At 40.7% G+C, this 20,389-nt stretch overlaps 1 long non-coding RNA gene across 15 annotated transcripts in view; it reads right to left on the bottom strand.

Moving 5' to 3' along the window:
* LOC119500680 overlaps nt 1-20,389 on the bottom strand; it is a 186,243-nt gene that overhangs the window by 8,094 nt on the left and 157,760 nt on the right. For 11 of the 15 annotated variants that reach the window (XR_005209664.1, XR_005209667.1, XR_005209669.1 and 8 more), the window contains 3 exons: nt 9,878-10,094; nt 7,640-7,702; nt 2,318-2,362 (listed from right to left, as the gene is read on the bottom strand). This is a non-coding gene — a long non-coding RNA (uncharacterized LOC119500680). Of the gene's footprint in view, nt 1-2,317; nt 2,363-7,455; nt 7,590-7,639; nt 7,703-9,877; nt 10,095-20,389 lie in introns of all 15 variants that reach the window. The other 4 variants (XR_005209661.1, XR_005209658.1, XR_005209666.1 and 1 more) reach the window with 2 other exon arrangements.

Here is a 20,389-nt window from a genome sequence, read left to right as displayed (position 1 = left end):
CAGGTCCATATGCTAATTTTAATGAATACAAGGGAGCTGTGGTTGCATTCACCTCAACTCAGCTGCAGAATCCTATCTGCACCTAGACTAGCAAATATAATTGCAGCAAACTCAAATGAGCTCATTAGGAAATGTATTGAATTTACACATTATTTCCAGTAGTTAAGCTGAGTTATTTTCCCCGAGGACTCAATTACATACTCATTTGTGACTCAGGTAAATGGCTTTCCGTGTGTGACTTTTTCAACTGCAAAATTGTAGTCACTGAATAATTTGTAAGAAAGCTGTTGTACAAGCACATCTATTGACATTCATTTGTGTGAGGATTTCAAAACTGCAGACGAGATAACTACTCGCTTTTGTTCCTTTTATTCACTTCATTTGATTAACTCATAACGTTTCATTCACTCGTGAGTTATTTGAACGTGTGCTCATTTGTCTTCGGTGGGTTTCCTCATAATGTTTTTGTTCACAACAGCCTTGTTGTCTTTCCGACATGTGTAATTTCATCCGTGAGCGTGTGGATGAACTTTAGTCAAAAGTGCGAGTGCAAGTCCTTTTTCACAATGGAAGAAGGACATGACGCTCAATCACCAAAAGACCTGGTGAGTCAGGGTTCAGTATCAGGGATTATGCCAGCCTACTGCGCTCTGAAATGAAAGTGAACATTCATCGAGTGACTCACTTCTTGAACCGTGTCCTCCCTGAGCGACAATGAGGAGATTGTTGGAGGAGCGGACATGGTGTGGAAACTATGCGACAAAGAGGAGTGCCCAAAATTTGAATTCCTCGTTAAATTGCTGTTTGTTCTGTGTGAAAATCGCCTGGTTTGCTGGAAAACAACAAAGAATTTTGGATGGGTAAGCATAAGGGTTTCCACAGAGCTTTGTATCGGCTTGTGCTGGATGAACTAAAGTGACTCTGGCTCTTGGCAGAGCTCCCAGGAGCACATTGAAGACAGTTTCAGGCAGTTGTAGTGGACTTTAGTGATTGAAATGTGCTACTGATGTCTAGTACGCATGATATAATGTTCCACAACTTAGCTGTGATCTTTTTGTGATTGGAAGAGTGGCGCACTGCAGGGAAACAACTGGGCCATCCATACTGAGGCTTGTTTCTTGCTTTAATACATATTGGAGGGCAACAGAGGAGATTTTGGAGAGGATGACTTGTCATAAAGGTCATTCTCCAGACTCTCAGACTCACAGTATCATAAGCACATGGCTTACTCCTTGCTCCGCTGAGCCAGCACGCTGTCCAGCCGAAGTAAAATGTAGTCTTGTCTCATTCTCTGCACCTCTGTATTGTGATTTTCTGGTATCTTGGTCTGAGCTGGCTGTCCTCGCCCATGGAGTGGCCATAAGGGGAGTGGGACTGGGCCTAGGCAAGCCTCGGTCCAAACACATCCTCTGCACTCAGCTGTAAATATCACCAACAGCTGGTGGCACGCAAGTTAGTCGTGCTTAACAAATTACTGGCCTACATGTGGAGGAGCAGGGGGCTTCACTTGCCTCCTTGCCAATAAATTGGCCATGCAAGTAGAATCTGCAACAAACTGGTTTATAGTGAAGTAAAGAAATCATTTGTCTTTTCTGTGTTAAAAAAAGAGAGATTTTGTTAAGTGACAGCTGATTAGACTGTTGTCAGGCAATTAAATAGGTGTTATCAGTCGCTATAAGCACCATAGATGTGGGTAATTAGGAACCTACTACACCCACTAGCAGGTTTTATCATCGATTCACATGAGCGATCACCGAAAGAAGACCTGTCAATCACAAGGTAGCCACGTTCTAAAGCATACCCTGTTTTATGGTCTATTTGACTCTAAATGGGACTATAATTTACTAAATGAACATCATGCTGTATTGAAGAAGATTTGTAACTAGCGATTGAGACAATAAACTCATGTTTACAATGTTTACTGAGGTAATAAATCAAGAGAGAAGTAGGGTCATTTTCTCATAGACTTCTATACAATCTGACTTCTTTTTGCAACCAGAGGAGTCACCCCCTGCTGGCTGCAAGGCACTTCCACATTAGCTTCCCTTTTCAGACCTGGAGGTTGCCCACTGATTAGAACATGTTGGTTTTTAAGTTTTGCTTTCACTTTTACAACCACATCTATGGTGCTTATAGCGACCGATAACGCCTATTTAATGACCTGATCACAGTCGAATCAGGTGCAAAAGTGAAAACCTATAGAGATAGCAGGGCAGCATTGTCCAGCATGCCAGATAAACAACACAGAAGTGAACTCAATTTGAAGACCCATTCCAGTTAAAAACAGCAGAAGGTCAAACTTTCTGGAAACACAAACCTGTTTGATCCCGCCTGTCTCGGCTCCTATACTCCTCATAGAGCTCTGTTTAGAGAGATAGGAATTATCAAAGTCACCTTTGAGCTCAGTAGCCCGTCTAGTGCTCATGGTATCAAACATAATGACATTCAGTGTAGCCCAGATCACATTTATGATAGCATATTTGATACAGCTGTACACCGGCAAAGAATAACGCAGCCTAAAAGAATAAACCCCCCTTTTTTTCAGTTTAAACACAATCCATTTTCCAGTGTAAATCACTTGTCACTCTATTGCAAATGTAACTGCTCTGATATGAAAGGGAGAGGTGGAGAGAGAGAAAGAGAGAGAGTAAAGATTATCTTTTGGGCCATTTCACTGGCACCGTTGCGTGACAGAGACTGACAGCTCTTTCAGATGACTGACAGGTGTCCTTTGAAATGCCGGTGAAGCAGCTTCTGTTCAGACTGTTGAAATGCATATTTGGAGCTCTTATCATAAAGGCATGGATGGCCCAGATAGGTGCCGTTAACATTGCAAATGGCTCCAGAATTATTCATTGTCAGTGCTGCGGGAAAGAATGGGGGGGTGAAGTTTGATTATTCTGCTCACACAATGGCAGGGTGCTTAATGATTCCTCTCCACCTTGGCAGCGGCATGTGCCGACTTCAGGCGCTAGCGGCGGGTGACACAGGTCTGGCCAAGTGTTAGAGCAAGATCATACGTCCGGGCCCCATTTTAATTTCTAATACATTAATCTTTTCCTCACAGATCCTCCATGAATATTCCAGGGCTCCTTGTTTGTCGGGAAGGCTGTCTCGCTTTCATCTATTCAGGTGGTTTCATTCACTGTGAAAGCCAGCTAAATGGACTCGATCAGTCAATGACAACCGGGATACAATAGAGCCCGGTAACACGTCCCTTTTCTCCTTTCAGCCTTCTGATAGACAACCCTGACACTTGCTCCCCGGGGAGACCCTCCGCCAAGTCAGTGCACTGTTCCTTGAGAGACTTCCCTTACTTTATCAGCCCATAAAGGATTGTCACAGGTGACTATATCAGCGGAGGTATGGAGCTGCTCCCTCTGACCTGCCCCGCCGCGGTGAGGTCGAGGCACCACGCGCCGCATCACAAGCGGATTAAGGTGGCTTAAACGCTGTCATACAAGCAGACTCACACTTTCTAAAAATGTTAAGTCTTTGTTCTCCTCCATTAATTAGCATTGTCTTAAGTTCATTAGACCACTGCTCGTGTTGTTACTAATGAGGCGACGTGGACCACCTACATCAGCCGCAGCTTTGTAGAGCCTGACCTGACAATGGCTCCTGCGCTTTCCTGTCCATGGTGTAATGACATACACAGAGAGGGATGCAGGAACACAGATACAGCCCCGAGTGAGACTCACACTCATTAATGGTTAAATTTAATGATCATTAAGTATTAAAAACAAAAGATTGCATAGATATGTTTAACCCATTTGTGCCTGCAACTGACATTTTTAATTTCCTTTGGTGGAAGTGTTCTCTGGGCTTGCCTAAGCAGAAAAGTGAAGACATTTTCAAAATCGGTCAAATCGTTTGGCTGAAAAGTGAATTTTTCTTATCATAATATATCTAGTCTTTGGGATCTATAGACTCCATTATATTTTAGGAAAAAAACAATAGTCCCATGTGCCCAAAGACTAGATATAGTATGATAAGAAAATGTATCTCAGAAACTACAAGGAGCACAATCGAGTATTTTGTATTTATGAACTCATAACAAGTTGACTATCAAAGATATGCACACATAATCAGTGTAAAAGAATTAGGGCTGTCAAAGTTAACGCGATAATAACGCATTAACACAAATTTGTTTTAACTTAAGGCTGTTGCGGGCTCAGTTTTAAAGCTATAGTTATAGCTATCACATGAACCTAGAAAACCTAAGGAATCCATTGTTACTATGTCATACTAGCTGTCAGGAAGGAGCTTAAATAACGCTCCAAAGGTGTGCTAAATTTTGGCGAGGAAAAACTGTCATGGCCATTTTCAAAGGGTTCCATTGACTTCTGACATCAAGATATGTGAATGAAAATGGGTTCTCCTCTTTACAGATATGCCTACTTTATGATAATCACATGCAGTTTGGGGCAAGTCATAGTCAAGTCAGCACACTGACACACTGACAGCTGTTGTTGTCTGTTGGGCTTGAGTTAGCCATGTTATGATATGAGCATATTTTATATGCTAAATGCAGTACCTGTGAGGATTTCTGGACAATATTTGTCATTGTTTTGTGTTTTTAATTGATTTTCAATAATAAATATATACATTTGCATAAAGTAGCATATTCGCCCACTCCCATGTTGATAAGGGTATTAAATACTAGACAAATCTCCCTTTAAGGTACATTTTTGCAGATAAAAAAATGTGTGATTAATTTACGATTAATCGCGATTAAACATTTTAATTGATTGACAGTCCTAAAAAAAATATTTCATATGGAAAACATTTAATAAACACAATGTTTTTTTCTCATGTGATCTAAAAATGTCAATGTTGTACTGTTAGATACTTACCCAAAGTATGTCTGTACCAAATTTCAAGACTTTTGACCAATCAGAACAAATGTTGTGGCATTTCTCCTTATCACACTAAATAGAGTTTTTAGACACAAATGGGTTAAGAGGAAAACACTAAATGTCTTCTTGTATTAATATATTGTCCGTTGATTTATAATGGTGACCAGTTTTCCTCCTCTGTTAATAGCTGAGGTTGACTGTGTGAGATTGAGAGATTTTTAGTGGCTTCAAGAGTCGTGTAAAAGTTAGTTCTCTTCTTTTCTAAAAGATATTTCAGGCCTTGCGCTTAATCCAAATGAGCCTATCAGTCAAAGCTCCCTCTTCCACAGCTAAATGAGACTCACAGGGGCCTGTATTCTAGAGCGGCGGCACACAGCACTATAACTCAACACTGAGAACACCTTAACAGTGGAAACTTAAATGTGCATTGGCATATATGGATATTAGAAGTGTCAAGTCCAGTGATGTAGATTTGGTGCCATTCATAATTATGATATCTGATTTCGGCTCAGAAGGGACGCTCTGGAGGGAAAGCGGGGGGAGAACACCAATATTTTAATGGAGAGGAGACAGCCTTCTCCCTCAAGGAACATCTTCACTGACACTGGCTGCTGGAAAATTGGGATTTATACTTCCTGTTTTCTATTAATATGGAGATGAATACAGGTGTTCCTGTGTCGTAAAATTAGTTTAGCTCTTGCAAATTGCAATTACACGTGTTGGGGGGAGAAAAGTGATGTCTATGCGTTTTCACAGGCAAGAGAAAATGTGAGGAAATTAGGAAAAATATCTAGATTTAAAATGAACATAATAACGTGTAATTCTATCCTCTCCAGCCCCCTCAGCACCGTCTGGCAGCTGTACCTATTTGTTCTGGTGGTGGCTTAACAGACTAGTACACTTTTCCTCGCTGCTCAAGCAAGGAAAATAAGCTGTGAAACGTTTCCCTCTTCAAGGCTGAGGACTTGGAAAGGGCTTCAAACCCGGATGTCATCCAAAATTCCCTGCTGCCTTCCTAAGGGGCTTGTGGAGGGCATTGTTGAGCAGAGGGCACTGGTGAAAGGTGAGCTGGGGCTCAACCACAGAAAATCACCGAGCTAGCAGCAGTGATCGGCTTATGGCTGGTGCAAACTGGCACAGAAAGCTCACCAGGACAAGTCACTTTCTTCTCCATTAAAACTGTAAGAGGGTAGTGAAGATACACAAGCAGACCCTGAGAAGCTAGTCTTGTGCTCTTTAATCTCCAGTAAATGTATTTGTTAAAGCTCTAAAAGAATAGTTCAACATTGTGGGAAATACTGGTATTTACTTTTTCGCCGAATGTTGAACGAACAGATCGATACCACTCTCACGCCTGTACAGTAAATATGAAGCTAACCCCAGCAGCTGGTTAGCTTAGCTTAGAACAAAGGCTATCTTGGCTCTGCCTAAACCAAACTGTAAATATTACACATTGTGGCGCAGTGTTGCCAGATAGGAAATGTTAAACTATTGTACCAGTTGTTTAAAATGATCGTATTCTGAGGAAAATGATCGTACGCAAGTCATAACCATGAGAACAACAAGGCTTAAATTTATAATTCTACAAAACGCGTATTTAAACGACTTTCTGACTCGCCTACAAATCTACCCACATCGTTGCTTTTTCTTTTTCCACCAAGCGTGTTTGGCTGGAACGAGGTCACATGAGAATAGATGCGAAACACGGACGTAAGATCTATATTTTTTTGATCTGGAAATGAATTAAAGTGATACAGACTAAAACCAAATACTAATTGTAAGCGTCACAAAATGGTCAAATTATCGTACATTATTGCACTTTTGGCATGTAAAAATGACATACAAAAGAAGCATAAAATGACACGCGAAAAAGGCAAAAATGCTTTCTTATGACACGCTCATACACAGTTCGTAGCTATACCTATGAAAAGTAATGCACTGTTATCCAGGTAATGGTGAACCAGGACGTATAAAGAGTGGGGTGGATGGGTAGGTCAAAAACAGTGGATTTTCGCCCAGGAGACCGCTGTTTGTATCCCGTGTGACGCCAGAAGTCAACATTGATTTATTTGTCACCTAACTTCCGTACTTAAGTTACGCCATTTCCGGAGTTATTTTAAACCACAATCTCTTCCTAAACCTAACAAAGTAGTTTTATTGCCTAAACCTAACCAAGTTGTTTCCTGTGAAGACGGAAGTTTATTTTGAAAAGACTGAAACTGAATTTGACACGTGCGTCACGTGTTGCTGGACATTCATAGGAAAACGCAAGAAAAATGAGGAATACCTTTTTGTAAAGTTATGAACCGTTCTATGAGAATACATTGCCTTGTAATGTCGTGCTATTTATACATCTTCCCATGAGATAGGGTTGATAAATCATGACAATAAAGAAAGAAAAAGCTTAATCCGATTACAACAATACAAAATATTTAGTATCAGTTGGTGGCTACATGTCCAACTCACAGTTTTTGTCACTAGCGGTTATTCTGGTCCCGAGACTTAATCAGTATCAATGTATTTTCAGTTCAACAGTATTAGAAAACAAATGCACAGCTGATTTATAACAAGACATGCAAGCAGCAGCAGCATTTACCTGGCATCGGGCTAACTTTCTCTCCACAGCCAATAGAGAGGCTCTGGTATTGAGGCGAGACATTAATTCATTGTGTCAACCTGTCCCCCTGGAATATTTATGATGCTAAATACATTTAATTAGGCACTGGAGCTCTGATGGGAGAGAAAATGCACTGTCAGTAATAAAAAAAAGATTTTGTTACCTCTAATGCTGATAGGCTGGTAATGCTGCTTACTCATTCTCAATGACAGGAGGACCAAACACGCTGCAGAGGGAATTTGAATCACTCAAAATCATTTGTGGCACGTTCATTACAATGTCATCATAGCACCTGAAGAGGATAGCACAGACGCTTATTGAGAGGAGGAATATCTTCCTGAGCAGGTTTTGGCGGGCCTAAGCAGGTATTATTAATAACCCTTCATTGAAATACATTATCAAGTTAAAGGGATTGATAAATAGAGCAATATGTGTGATGTTATGAGTAGATGATGATGTGCTTTGGCGTCTTTCTTGCCAGAATAAAACTGATGGTCTTTTATTAGATATAAACTTTTATCATGCAGTTCTTGATTTGGACAATCAGCCCTATTAATTTACCTTCTGACAGTTATTTTTATAATAATAATAATAATAAAAAAAACAAGTAACAAATTGAATATATACTTTGTACTGTTGTACTCCAAATATCACAAAAAAAGAGACAGGTTTTGATTCATTGGCTGACAGCTTGGAGTAAAGTGAGACATCATGTCTGTCTGTGATAAAAACATGGCTACAGTAAATAATAGCCAGTTTCCATCTTGACATCTGTCATCCGAGTGGAAATGGATGGGGAAATGACCAGCTCTCTATCGGCCGAGCTCTGGCTGTGTGTCACTGGCTGAATGATGCAAATAGAAGATAATATCAATGCTATACTGAATGGCATTACTCCAAATCTAATGTCATTAAAAGGGTGGGCATTAGCTCGGCTGTCTGGAGGTGGTGGTGGTGTGGGCCGCTCCGGCTTGACTGACACACAGATTAAGTGCAGTGACAGGGAGCACAATAAAGTCATCAGAGAATGTGACATGTCAGTTAGGGGGGGATGAAGGGATGAATTGTCACTCTCTGTCAGAGCCCATCCTCTCGCTTATCCATGATGTCCCATACACCACCGTGGGAAAACAGGACGGCACCGGCGCTTCAGACAAATATTTATTCAGGTAGAGGACAAGTATATCCACTCAAGCTTTCCTGTTCACCGCATGTTTGCAAAGAGAAGAAGAGTAGATGATGGATTAAAAGCTAAAAATGTGTCCACTTGTTTTTACAAGCCATCACATGTAGGGCTGAGCAATATAATGATATATGTCGTCATAACGATTTATTTATTTTTTCTCGATAATTTCACTTAAAACTGTTATGTTCAATGTGCACTCAAGTTCTTAAAATGAGAAAATATTCAGTACTTTTCATTTGTCAAGTTTTTATTTCACACAGGAGGAAATAGGCTTTACCATGTGGTTATTTCATATAGACTATTTATTTATTGAATTACCAGAAAACGTGCTATATCGTGATGTATATCGTTATCGAGATATCAAGTGACCTGTATCGTGAAGATTTTGGCCAAATCGCCCAGCCTTAATCACATGAAATCTTGACAATGAAATATTTGAATCATGGTAGGGATGCATCGATCCGACTTTTTTAGTTCTGATACCGAGAGCGATACCTGGGCTTTGGGTATCGGTCCAGTGTTTAACCAGTGTTTAATTAATAAGGTGTATGCCTCACTGTGTGGAAGTGACTGGGATCATTCTATCATGTGTAAGGACACATCAGGCTTGACTTAAGCATTGCTTTCCTAACTTTGTAAAACAAAATGTAACAAATAAATAAATAGATATAAAATGAGCGAATTGTTATATATTATTAAAATAATAAATCGTACACCAGCAACTTGGCAAAAAAAATCTTAAAAATTAACAGGAAATTCAATTCAAGTGTAAACCTTTTTAATGCAGCAACAAATTGGTCAAAACTTAAACAGGAATTCAAATGCCAGTATATAATATGTACATATGTAAACATAGAATTTAATTAAACAGATTGGCCCCATTGTCACCGATATCCGATCCAGCTATTTGAGTCAGTATCGACCCGATATCCGATCCGCTATCGAGGTGCATCTCTAAATCATGGTGTTGAAATAGCACAGAACATAATGTTCAGTTACTTTCAGGAAGTTGATTTTTGCTGTATCCTGGCTCCAGACTACAGTGTTTAAATTCATAGGTGATATTAAGGTTGTATTGTCTTGAAAGAGGAAATTCAGTGGACATTTATATAGGAGGTCTTAATCAGTAGTTAAAAACACATCAGCCTTTTTTATTTATTGTATTGTCAGCCAAAATAATTCCTCCTCTCTCTGTATAGAGAATAAATTACGTACCTTTGTGTCAGGCTGCCTCAAGACTTCAGTATGGGTTTGGAGATGGAGTATCCCTGGGATTTTACAGAGTCTGGCCAAAAGATGGCAATGTTGCAGTGCTGAATTCCAAATGAGTTTTCTGCTGGTTGGCCCCCCATCGCAGACCAGCCACTGCCTTCCCCTGCAGCACTCCTGCTTCCAAACTAGCCCAGGAATTTGTCATCCACACAGGGTCCAACTGCAACGAAGGGTGAGAATAACGTTAAGAGTCGACCACTAAAGTTCCACCAGAAAAGTTGATTACATAGAGGTCGAATGAAAAGACAAAGTTTGGCGTGATAGGTTGAGGGAATTGGGCCACATGGCGGTGAATGCACCTTTTTCTCCTGTCATGTGCTGCTTAGTATCCAATTAGTGTTTCTCAGCGCAATTTTCACTTTATAGTTATTAGGTACATGTTTTATATTAAGTTTTTTTCCTCAATCTGCAAAGTACTTTGTTCTGTCACACACAGCAATTTCTGCAATCACGAATATTTTGTCCTTTACGACTTGCAGCGTTTAAATACACTCAACATCACCTCCTGTATCATGTCCGTACATTATGAAATTAAGTTTAGCTACGTTAAGTGCTATTTGTGCTCAAGAGATTTTCTTTTGAGTGTTTCTGAGTAGTTACAGTTGGTAGGAAAGCATTTCAATGCATTTGGTGCAGCCAAATAGACACCCAGCGGGGCAGCAATTGGACAGCTATTATAGCACTAAGACACTTGACACGCCTCTGTAAATGGATTATGAAGTTATTTCCTATACTGAAAGGGTTAACAGAACAGGTCTGCTGTAAATAAATTGCCAATTTCGCCACTCTCGACAACACTCGTAGATGCTTGCAGAGGGAGATTTAGAAAAATAAATTGAGAAGACAACAGTTTAATTAATAAAAGAATAGTAGAAAGCTGACAAAAAAAAAAAAAGGCATCACTTTAACTTTGTACACCTGGTTGCAGACTCTTGAGTGACACTTGTTTGCTCTGTTGTTTTGACGCTAGCAGGAATAGAGCTCTCTCCCATGGCCACTTTGCTGGTCTTTATTATTGGCTTATTGCCTTTAAGCTGTCACCACTCGCAGCATTTCCTCTCTCAGGGGATTGTCTTCTGGGACTCGAGAGAGAGCTCGGCTGGCTGGGACTTCTCAGCTCTGTTGCACACTGCTACTGTGTCATGTTGCAGCGCAATGTACTCTCACACCGCTTATTTCCTACTGATTTACACATAAAACGCCCTCACTGACATTCAATATATCTGTGTGAGAAGAACATTTTAATTTACAAAATCAGTTAATCAAGCTTTTATTTCGGTGTATTTGTTTTTTTTTCTGTGATAGTATAAGACAGCTGCTCCTGTTTAGAACTGCTTTGTTCCTTAAATGCATCGTACAATAGGCTGTGGATGTTTTACTGCATAAGGTCAACACATATGAAGAACACAAGAGCTGAATGCCAGTGGAGCCTCAGTCAGGTAGCCTCTCTGCCTCGGGCAACTGTTGTTTATTGGCTATTGCATTAAAGAGAAAGTGTGCCAGGTAGATGTTCAAATAAAAACCCAAAGACGGAGAAAAAGCATAAATATTTTGGGGGGAAAAATCACATATGTCAGTTAATTCTTTTATTACTTTGGTAATCTATTAATTTAATATGCTATTTTTAGAATAAAATAAAGCTTTTGTTTTGAAATGTGACAAGCGGTGAGGCCCGACGAGGAATAGTTGATTTGAAGTGTATAGAAATCCCAAGATTTAGCAAGAGGGTGTGATTTTCTGCTCCCGAGCCTAATCCCACCATTCCTCCACCTCTCCTCTCTTATGCCAGTCACATTTTCTAATTAGCTTTCCCTGTGGAGGAAGAAGATGGATTATATTTTAATATCTGGGGCCTAAAATTAGTTTATATTTTAGCAAGTTAGCACTTCTTAGAAGTTGATTTACTCTTGAAGCTGTAAAACCCAGTGAGCTCGCAATTAATCATTCTCTTTGGTCTTGTTCTCAAGGAAGAAGAGGCTGCGGTGTCACGGGCTGGATCACAATAGGTAAACACCTAATTTACACTATTTAGAAATCACCTCTCTAGTATTGTACAACACATGACACTCGCTCCCTCAATTGTTCCGTCCTGCTCCAGTTATTAATTACAGCACACTTTTAACAAAGCGACATTGTCTATGACTAATCATCGACACAGAATGATTAAAGATGTTCCTCGCTTTTTTGAATTACTCGCTTCCCCTTCGTCTGTGTTCATTCACGAGCTACATGTCGCTGCTTTTTTTTTTTTTTCCTTGCTCTTGGTCAAGAATTCGGTTTGCTGTTATCCGATTACCAGCGTCCTGAGAGGCTTTCACAGGCCCATCCATCAAGACTAAGGGGTTGAGGGAGAGCCTCGACAATGCTGCTGCAGTGATGTAAAGCACTGGAGGATTCGTGGTTATTAAAAGGTAAGCATGGTTTTATATAGAAATACAGAAGACTTGCAATATGACATTATGTGATGCCCTCTGATGTAACTTTATAAAGGTGACAGCGTGTTTTTTTTTGTGTGGTAAAAGTCACCTGTTTCTGCAAAAACTTTATGGCTCTAAAATTCATCTATTTTAAAACACAAAACTTGAATGTATAGCTGCTATAAAATGACACCTACCGAGCACCGCGGAAAAGTTGCCATGCTGAAAAAGAGTGAAATGTGCTTGACAGAAGAGCAGTATGGATGCTGTTCGTCAGCACTCAGCCCTCCCTCACAGCCACACAGTGTGAGGAGAGCATCTCTTAAGCCGGGATCTGGCATTGCTTTGGAGTGCTGTTTGGTGACTGGAGGTATAGAGCGGTGTCGGGAGGATCATCACTGGCTCTCTCCCAGGGAGATGAGCAGCATAGGCCAATTTCATATGCGGGGCTCGGCCCCTGGGTCTGAGTGGAGGTGGGCTGGGTCCACCCAGTATCCTGGCTTCATTAATCATCCCGCCAAGGCTTACCGGCAAACCCCCTCTCCGCCCTCTCCTAGACAACCCCTCGGATTACACAGAGCCAGCGAAATGTCAGCCCAAATCTGAGTCTTGATGCAGATAATCATTTCAATAATATTTCTCCATTTGTGCCCCTCATGCCAGGGGAATAAAGCTTTTCCACTGTCAGGTAGCATAAGACTACAGTTGGTGGGAATACTTGACTCTGAGCCAGATGGCTTAGCCATGCTTGCAGCATATGTTCAACAAGCAGTCCTGTGCCAAGCGCGCATTAGGTTTTTATTAATTTGAAGCAGGCAGGAATGCATACGTATATATTTACGTGATCCCATCGCTCCTCTCCACCCCAGTGCTCCCTTTAGAAGTTAACTAGACTCCACTGGTGTCTGCAGCAAATAAGTAATAAGATATTTATAGTTGGCACATTTCTAATATTACCAGAAAATATGTATTAGCTAGATATTATGTTGGAGAAAATTAAATTACAATTTAAACAATTCCTGTGGTCTTTTTTAAAAATGAGTTTTTTACTAATCAAAGGCAATTATAAAGCGTATTTATGGCTCTGATATGTGCCATAGTGGCGTGGGTTGTTACAAAGCAAATTACCATTTAGATGCATGAATATGCTTGGGTCCAAGACAAAAGAAACAGTACTGCATGGGAGGGCAAATTTATTCATTACCACTAAGTTGAACTTCCCTTTAACAGCCCTGTGCTCTGCAATCCTGGGAGTTCTTCTCCCAGTGACTTATGGTAGTGCAGGGGGAGGGTGGGGGGGGGAGAGGACGGCGCGCCGAAAATGTCAATAGAAATAGTAAGTGTGAGAGGGAAGGCTTGCCTAATTAGTGCCCATTTAGATTTTATGACGGCTCCGAGATCTGCTCTTCCTGACAGAGAGCACTATAGTTGCATATTGTCCTAGCCTGAGGGAACCATAGGAAAATCCAGATTTATTGTACCTATCATACCAGCATATTTCATTTGCCATTATGAGATGCCATCTTGCAATGATGCGAGATTATTTATTACAGATTAAATTGTGGGACCTGGGTGGTTGAGGAACATTTCAAAGTACCATTCCTCTTATTAACTTCTTCATTATCTGCCCCACTGTGATCTAAAAGCTCCCTCCTTCCTACCTGCGTTAACAAATACATTACTGATTGGACAACGCCTAACTGTTTTTCTACTCGCTGCATTTGTTTCCCAACATTAGTGCTGGTGCACAACACAACTCATCTGTTTGCTCCACTTAGGGCGGATGGTGATTTCATTAAGCCTAATTTCACGTAGAGAAGTTTCTTTTGTTTAGGTAGATGTTTTTGTTTAAAACCAGCAGCTATGCTCAGTTTTAGGCTCAGTATTTTTACTGAATATCATGCAGTATCTTGGGTTTTAATTACATTGAAGCTTATATTTATGTCATTTTGTAACTGCATGTTTTGCAGTAAAGGAAGACACTGAGTGGTGCACTCTCCCCCGGTTTATTTCCTGTCTTGCTGCAGTTTCCAGACGCCTGAGTGGTTTTATATATTTTGTGTATTAGGTAGTGTTTATTTACTATGTCCCTTAAACCCCAGGATGTTGGCATTTATCCTATTTACACATCAATATTATATCTCCATGAAGGCCTTGAGAGTTGCATTTAAGTCATTGTGCAGGGTGGTATTAAAATGTACTCCATACTGTGAGGGGAGCTCGTCAGGGAATAGCTGGGCCCTGGACTCCCATTACCCAGCATAAAAGTGTCAGCCACTTTAATTACATTCATGCCTTCCCCAGTCCATTTTACTGCAGCCGCAATCAGATTTCATGCACAGATCTCATGCCTCTGTCTCAACCGTTTGGACGTCGCCAGTGGTTGAGACATGATTTTTAAATTTCTTTCTCTGTCTGTCTATCTGAACTCATGATATATGACTCAGAGGAGTGTTTAGAGGTTAGATATTACAGGTGTTCCCAGCTGGTCATGGATCTCCAGTCACAGGCTGAATGCTCTGTCTGTCCCTCAATGTGAATTTGAGTATCTGTCCCTGGAATTGTTGATGAAGTTGGCATACCCGGCCACTAAATATCAGTGCACCCCGCTGAGAGTGGAAGAATTGGTTGTACACAGGACACCCTCGCAGAGAAAAGGGTGACGGCGGAGGGGGTGGAGGAGGGTGAGGGGGGGGGAGGAAGGGAGGGGTCAAGTTCCACTGGTCAGACTGTTAGCGAGTGCAGAAGAGGCAGTGTCACTTACTGTTTCACGGGGAAGCTTCCTGACCTTCTAGGAGTGAAAGCGAGATCCCTCTCTTGTTTATACTCAGCCATGGATCAGTGCGTGGAATATGTCTACATCCTCTCAGCCAATTTCACACAGAGGAGGCGCAGTGTGGGCGGCCGACACAAGCCGTTTCCCCCGGACGATGGGGCCCATCCCTCACGCACGTCCTCTGTCTGCGACTGGAGGTGTAGAGACAGACACAGACAGAGGCACTCTAATGCTCCACTGGGCCACACAACTATCCCCTCCCTGGGGACCCTCGTGTTGGGACCAGCCTGACTCTGGGTCCTTATTTAAGACATGAGGATCTCTCTCAGCCAAGCAGTAGTGAAACAATTAAGAGATGTATTGCTTTGGTAGCCCTTTCAGGATAATTGTTTGTTTCTTTTCATGTTTTATTTCCCCTTTTTACAAACAATTCCCGATGCCTCATGGAGGCGTATATTGTCGTACTGAACAGAGCCTCAGCTAAAAAGCCCTGTTTTGAAATGACAAGGGAACGAGTCCATCTAAAGTTAATTTATAGGCCGAATAAGTGGACATAAAGCACTCAGGTGAATTATCAGAGAAGCCGTTAATTACCTCTAATGATTTGAGCGTGACAAGCACATTTGCTATAAAAAGTATTTATGATGCACATTAAGGTCAAGCTTTTCTTAAAACTAAGATTTCCGCGTGTACCAGTCATTTGAAAAATAAGCACAAAACAATCCTCCAAACTCTTAATTAGAAAATAAGGGATTTATACCGACGTGGCGCGATCCAATTTCACATTAACAATCAAAAGGTAATCAAACCTCAGTCAGTGATCCCACTTCAAAACCACACACTGCTCTTGGATGAAGCCTCTTCACTTCATGCCCAATTGATCTAATTACATAAAGGGACTTCTCTCTCTCTCTCTCTGTCTCTCTGATATCGTGGTCCCTGTTAGATCCGGCTGTTCAGTTAATTAAGTCTTCATTCTTTATCACAGTGGTGGACCTGAGAAGACCATCCAGTCCTCGCAGAGCCCTCTTTCAGCGCTTTGTCTAGTTTTCAGTACAGCTCGAGGTGAAGCGCGGTTCCAACCGCCGTCTCATGTTCCTCTACGCTGCTCGCCTTGTAATCAGCGACCCCTGTTTCTCAATTATGGGGTGTGAATTTGGGCTCTTTGGTGACCTTCTCCCAGTGATCCTACTTCTGACCCTTCAATAAGAGCGCAGCCTTCCCACTACTGTTTTGTGTGTTGCATCACATTTTTTTTTTTCATTTGTGGGATCTTTATGAAGAGGGAAATGAAAGGAAGCGGGTCACTCGTGTTGTGTTCTCACATCTACCCACTTCAGAGGCTGTGAACAGGGGCTTGGTGTTTACTTTGATTCTATGTAAGGTACACCTTAAGTTCAAGGGTTGGAGGGCAGGAAGCATCGCTCCCTTGTAGGTAATCATATCCAGCTTTGTGCTCCTTGTACCCCGACACTGAGGGTGGCAGCTTAAAGGCTGTCTGGAGCCTTGTTCCACCACCAGACCACACTTTTGATATCCACAGCAGCAGCAGTGAGCTTCCTGCGCCGGTCCGTGTGATCCTGGAGCTCAGCTCTGTGTTGATGTACAACTCGTCTCTGTGGCCGACCACTTTTTTTTATGTACCGCACCTCATTTCTAGCACTCCACGGTTTTAAGATGACATATTAGCCAGCTGCGGGGTGGTTAAAGGTGATGCAAAGATTACAGCTATTTACTGAATTATCTGTCTGTGAGACTACCCTCATATCTCTGCATATATTACCTTGAGCTTGAGTTTAAAGAGCGATTGCTCAGAACAAGGAAGTTAAAGAGGCAATTACATAATGAAATGGGCCATCAATTCTGCTCGTGGCCTTTTTCTCTTTGAACAGAGATGGCCCAGATATCCCTGGTTTAGCTGACCCAGTAGAAGTACAACTGTTTGTATTACGCTCTCCTTTATCAAGGGACTAAGAAGCTGCATGGGTCTGTCTGGCTTTCTATCTCCGTTTCGTAATTCAGTTATTAATTACCCTTCCTCTCAGAGCAGCAGCGGCCATTGTATTTACAGTGTTGCCATGGTGACCCAAGCCCATTTATAAGGTTTGTGTCAGTATTAAGACAAGACCTGTATTCAAATGGCCTCCATCTAAATATAGCAGTGTCTCATAATGTGAGGGTTATTACTGTGAAATTAACACTGCTCCATCGCAGGCTGGATTATATTACAGACTGGTAATATTCAGCAGCGAAACGTAGGAAAGAGGCTTTTTAGGTTATATTGAACAGTTTGTACTCCGATATTACTGATGTCAAATATTTATTTTCTAGATTATAATATACTCTGTGAAGAATAAATTACATTATATGTAAAAACATATTGGCTTTTGAATGAGATCACTTTATTGTAGAGTACAATAGTATTTATAAAATAATTACGAGTGCATCATAGTTAATTAAAGACTAGGATTTATGTGATAAGTTTAGTAATTAACTAATTATTTACCTGTAACTTTATTGAACAACATTAGCGGTAAATATATCAAATACCAAACATTTACTGTGAAAAAAAAAATATATATATATTCACTATGAGGTTATGCATTAATTACTGGTAGAAAAAGAAATTACTTCAAATGACTAATGTAAAATGTTACATAAAAAAATATAGTAGTGGCCAAATATTTATTAGGTAATAGGGTAATAAGGTAATTCCCAATTGTTTACTATATCTAGATGTATGTTATGCGAAAATTGCAACTTTATGCAATAAGTAAGAACAAAATGGACTGTTAGATTAAGTGAACTTTATCAAGTGAACATAGTTTTCATTATTTGATCACATGCATTGACTTAATGTCTGTTCAGTTAATACCACTACATGCAGTATTCACTTAAACAAGGCTTGTTTTTTTTAATTATTAATCAGTTCTTACCACATCTTTAATTTTATTTTCCTTGTACTCACTATAGTTAGTTACCTTTTTGTTTGAATAATTACTGTAAATATGTTACGTTAGGTAAAGTAATTATTTGACCTATTACAGTATTATTTCTTGCAATGCCTGTTTTTTTTGTACTAACTGTACATCATAATTACAATTTAAAATGTAATTACTGTACTGTACAATGATGTGCATGACAAACTACCTATAACTTTCTGTTCCACAGTAGATACAGGTAGTAACAGTAGGTGAACTCTCCTCTGTTCTGCTCAGTATTATGGCTCTACGTAGTTTGTCCTTCTGGTGTGGAGAGTCAAAGAGTAAGATAGTCCGCGGCTCTTATTCGGGCCCAAACAGGACCCACACCTTCTGTCACAGCCTCCAGCCCTGGGCCCGACGGCAACCTGCTGCCAGGCCTATGTGCGCTGCCAGTTGTAGTTTTTAATTGGCCATCTGGGGAAAGCTGGATCTAGTGGCTGGATATTAATCAGTAAATTAACCCAGCCATAATACAGCTCCCTCCCAGTGGAAGCCCGGCAGCTGTGGGCAGAGAAAGAGAGAGCGAGAGCGCGAGAGAGAGATGAACCGTAGGCTGGAGAGGCTGAAAAGGGAGGCTCCCGAATGGGCTGGCCCGTGATTGAACATTTCCTCCGTGTCCCTCGCCACGTTCCCCTGTCTGCAGCGCCGCTGACCCCCAATTTGTGCGACAATCACATGGAGGATTATCTCCAGCATGTCAGTGCAGATGTCACAAGGTACTTCCTCTCACTAAGGACAAAGCTGCAAATTCAGAGCTGAAGCTTGCTTTTCTGGCCAAAACTGACAGTTGTATTGAGAGCTGGAGTGATTGGAGGGAGAGTGCTCTACAAAAGTTCAGGGGGAGGTTACTTCGGCAAGGTCTTTTTGTGTGGAGAACTGTTGTATGCGTGTACATGTGTGTGTATGTGCGTGTGTGTGTGTCATTAGTGTATTTGACTGACTGGAATTGCTGGTGGTCCCCAGAGTTAACCAATTAAAAGGCTAATGAATATACAACAGCTAATTATTATAAGCTAAATTATCATATTAGCCTGTGCTTACAGTTTCATCACTGAGTTTGGACAAAGTGAGAATAGTAACTGAATTAGCACACATTTCTAATGAAATGAACCATGTATGCCATTCACTGTAAAATGAAGGAACAAATGATTGTGCTGTTATGCTTATTAATGCACATCAAAATAAACAAGGTGATGCTTTTCTGATATTTTTATACACTTTGGGGTGGGAATAAAATTTCCTATCATGGTGATTCCTATCGTACCAATATATTGGGACTGTCAATCGATTCAAATATTTAATCACGATTAATTGCAAACTAATCACACATTTTTTGTCTGTTCAAAATGTACTTTAAAGGGAGATTTGTCAAGTATTTAATACTCTTATCAACATGAGAGTGGGCAAATATGCTTGCTTTATGCAAATGTGTATATATATATATATTATTGGAAATCGATTAACAACACAAAACAATGACAAATATTGTCCAGAAACCCTCACAGGTACTGCATTTAGCATAAAATAATATGCTCAAATCATAACATGGCAAACTGAAGCCCAACAGGCAACAACAGCTGTCAGTGTGTCAGTGTGCTGACTGGACTATGACTTGCCCCAAACTGCATGTGATTATCATAAAGTGGGCATGTCTGTAAAGGGGAGACACGTGGGTACCCAGAGAACCCATTTTCATTCATATATCTTGAGGTCAGAGGTCAAGGGACCCCTTTGAAAATGGATATGCCAGTTTTCCCTCCCCAAAATGTAGCACAAGTTTGGAGCGTTATTTAGCCTCCTCATCTATTAAATTAAATACTAAATACCCAACAAATCAAGTCAATTTGTTACATTAATGAACACATCTTAACTCCAACATTGTCATGAAGTCCTGCTCATTCATTTGTAACATTACCCACAATGGCCTAAAGCACCCAAAGACATTAAAGACCTACCTCTGGAGAAACAGTAACGCGACATCTCTTCCAGCTGTCTCTCAGTATATATCGTCATATCGCTAGTTTAGTAGAAGTATGCTTTCACAGAAAAAAACAGTGTCGCCTTTTATGAAACTCGGAAAGCCAGATTAAGGGATTTTTTTTTTCGCAAACCAGCAATGTTTATCCAAATGAAATGTTGAGTAAATGAGAGTTTATATAAAAAAAATCAGCTCCTTGTTTAAAGGACCATTCATGTTATTTCTCCTTGCTGGATCTCAAACTTGTATCATTCTGAACCACAGTAGTTCACGTGGTCCGACAGCCTCGGTATTCAAAAA

This window comes from Sebastes umbrosus, chromosome 13, assembly GCF_015220745.1.
Source record: "Sebastes umbrosus isolate fSebUmb1 chromosome 13, fSebUmb1.pri, whole genome shotgun sequence".
Taxonomy (NCBI): domain Eukaryota; kingdom Metazoa; phylum Chordata; class Actinopteri; order Perciformes; family Sebastidae; genus Sebastes; species Sebastes umbrosus.
Note: the sequence above shows the minus strand (reverse complement) of the source record. Positions and strands in the feature narration are given on the sequence as shown.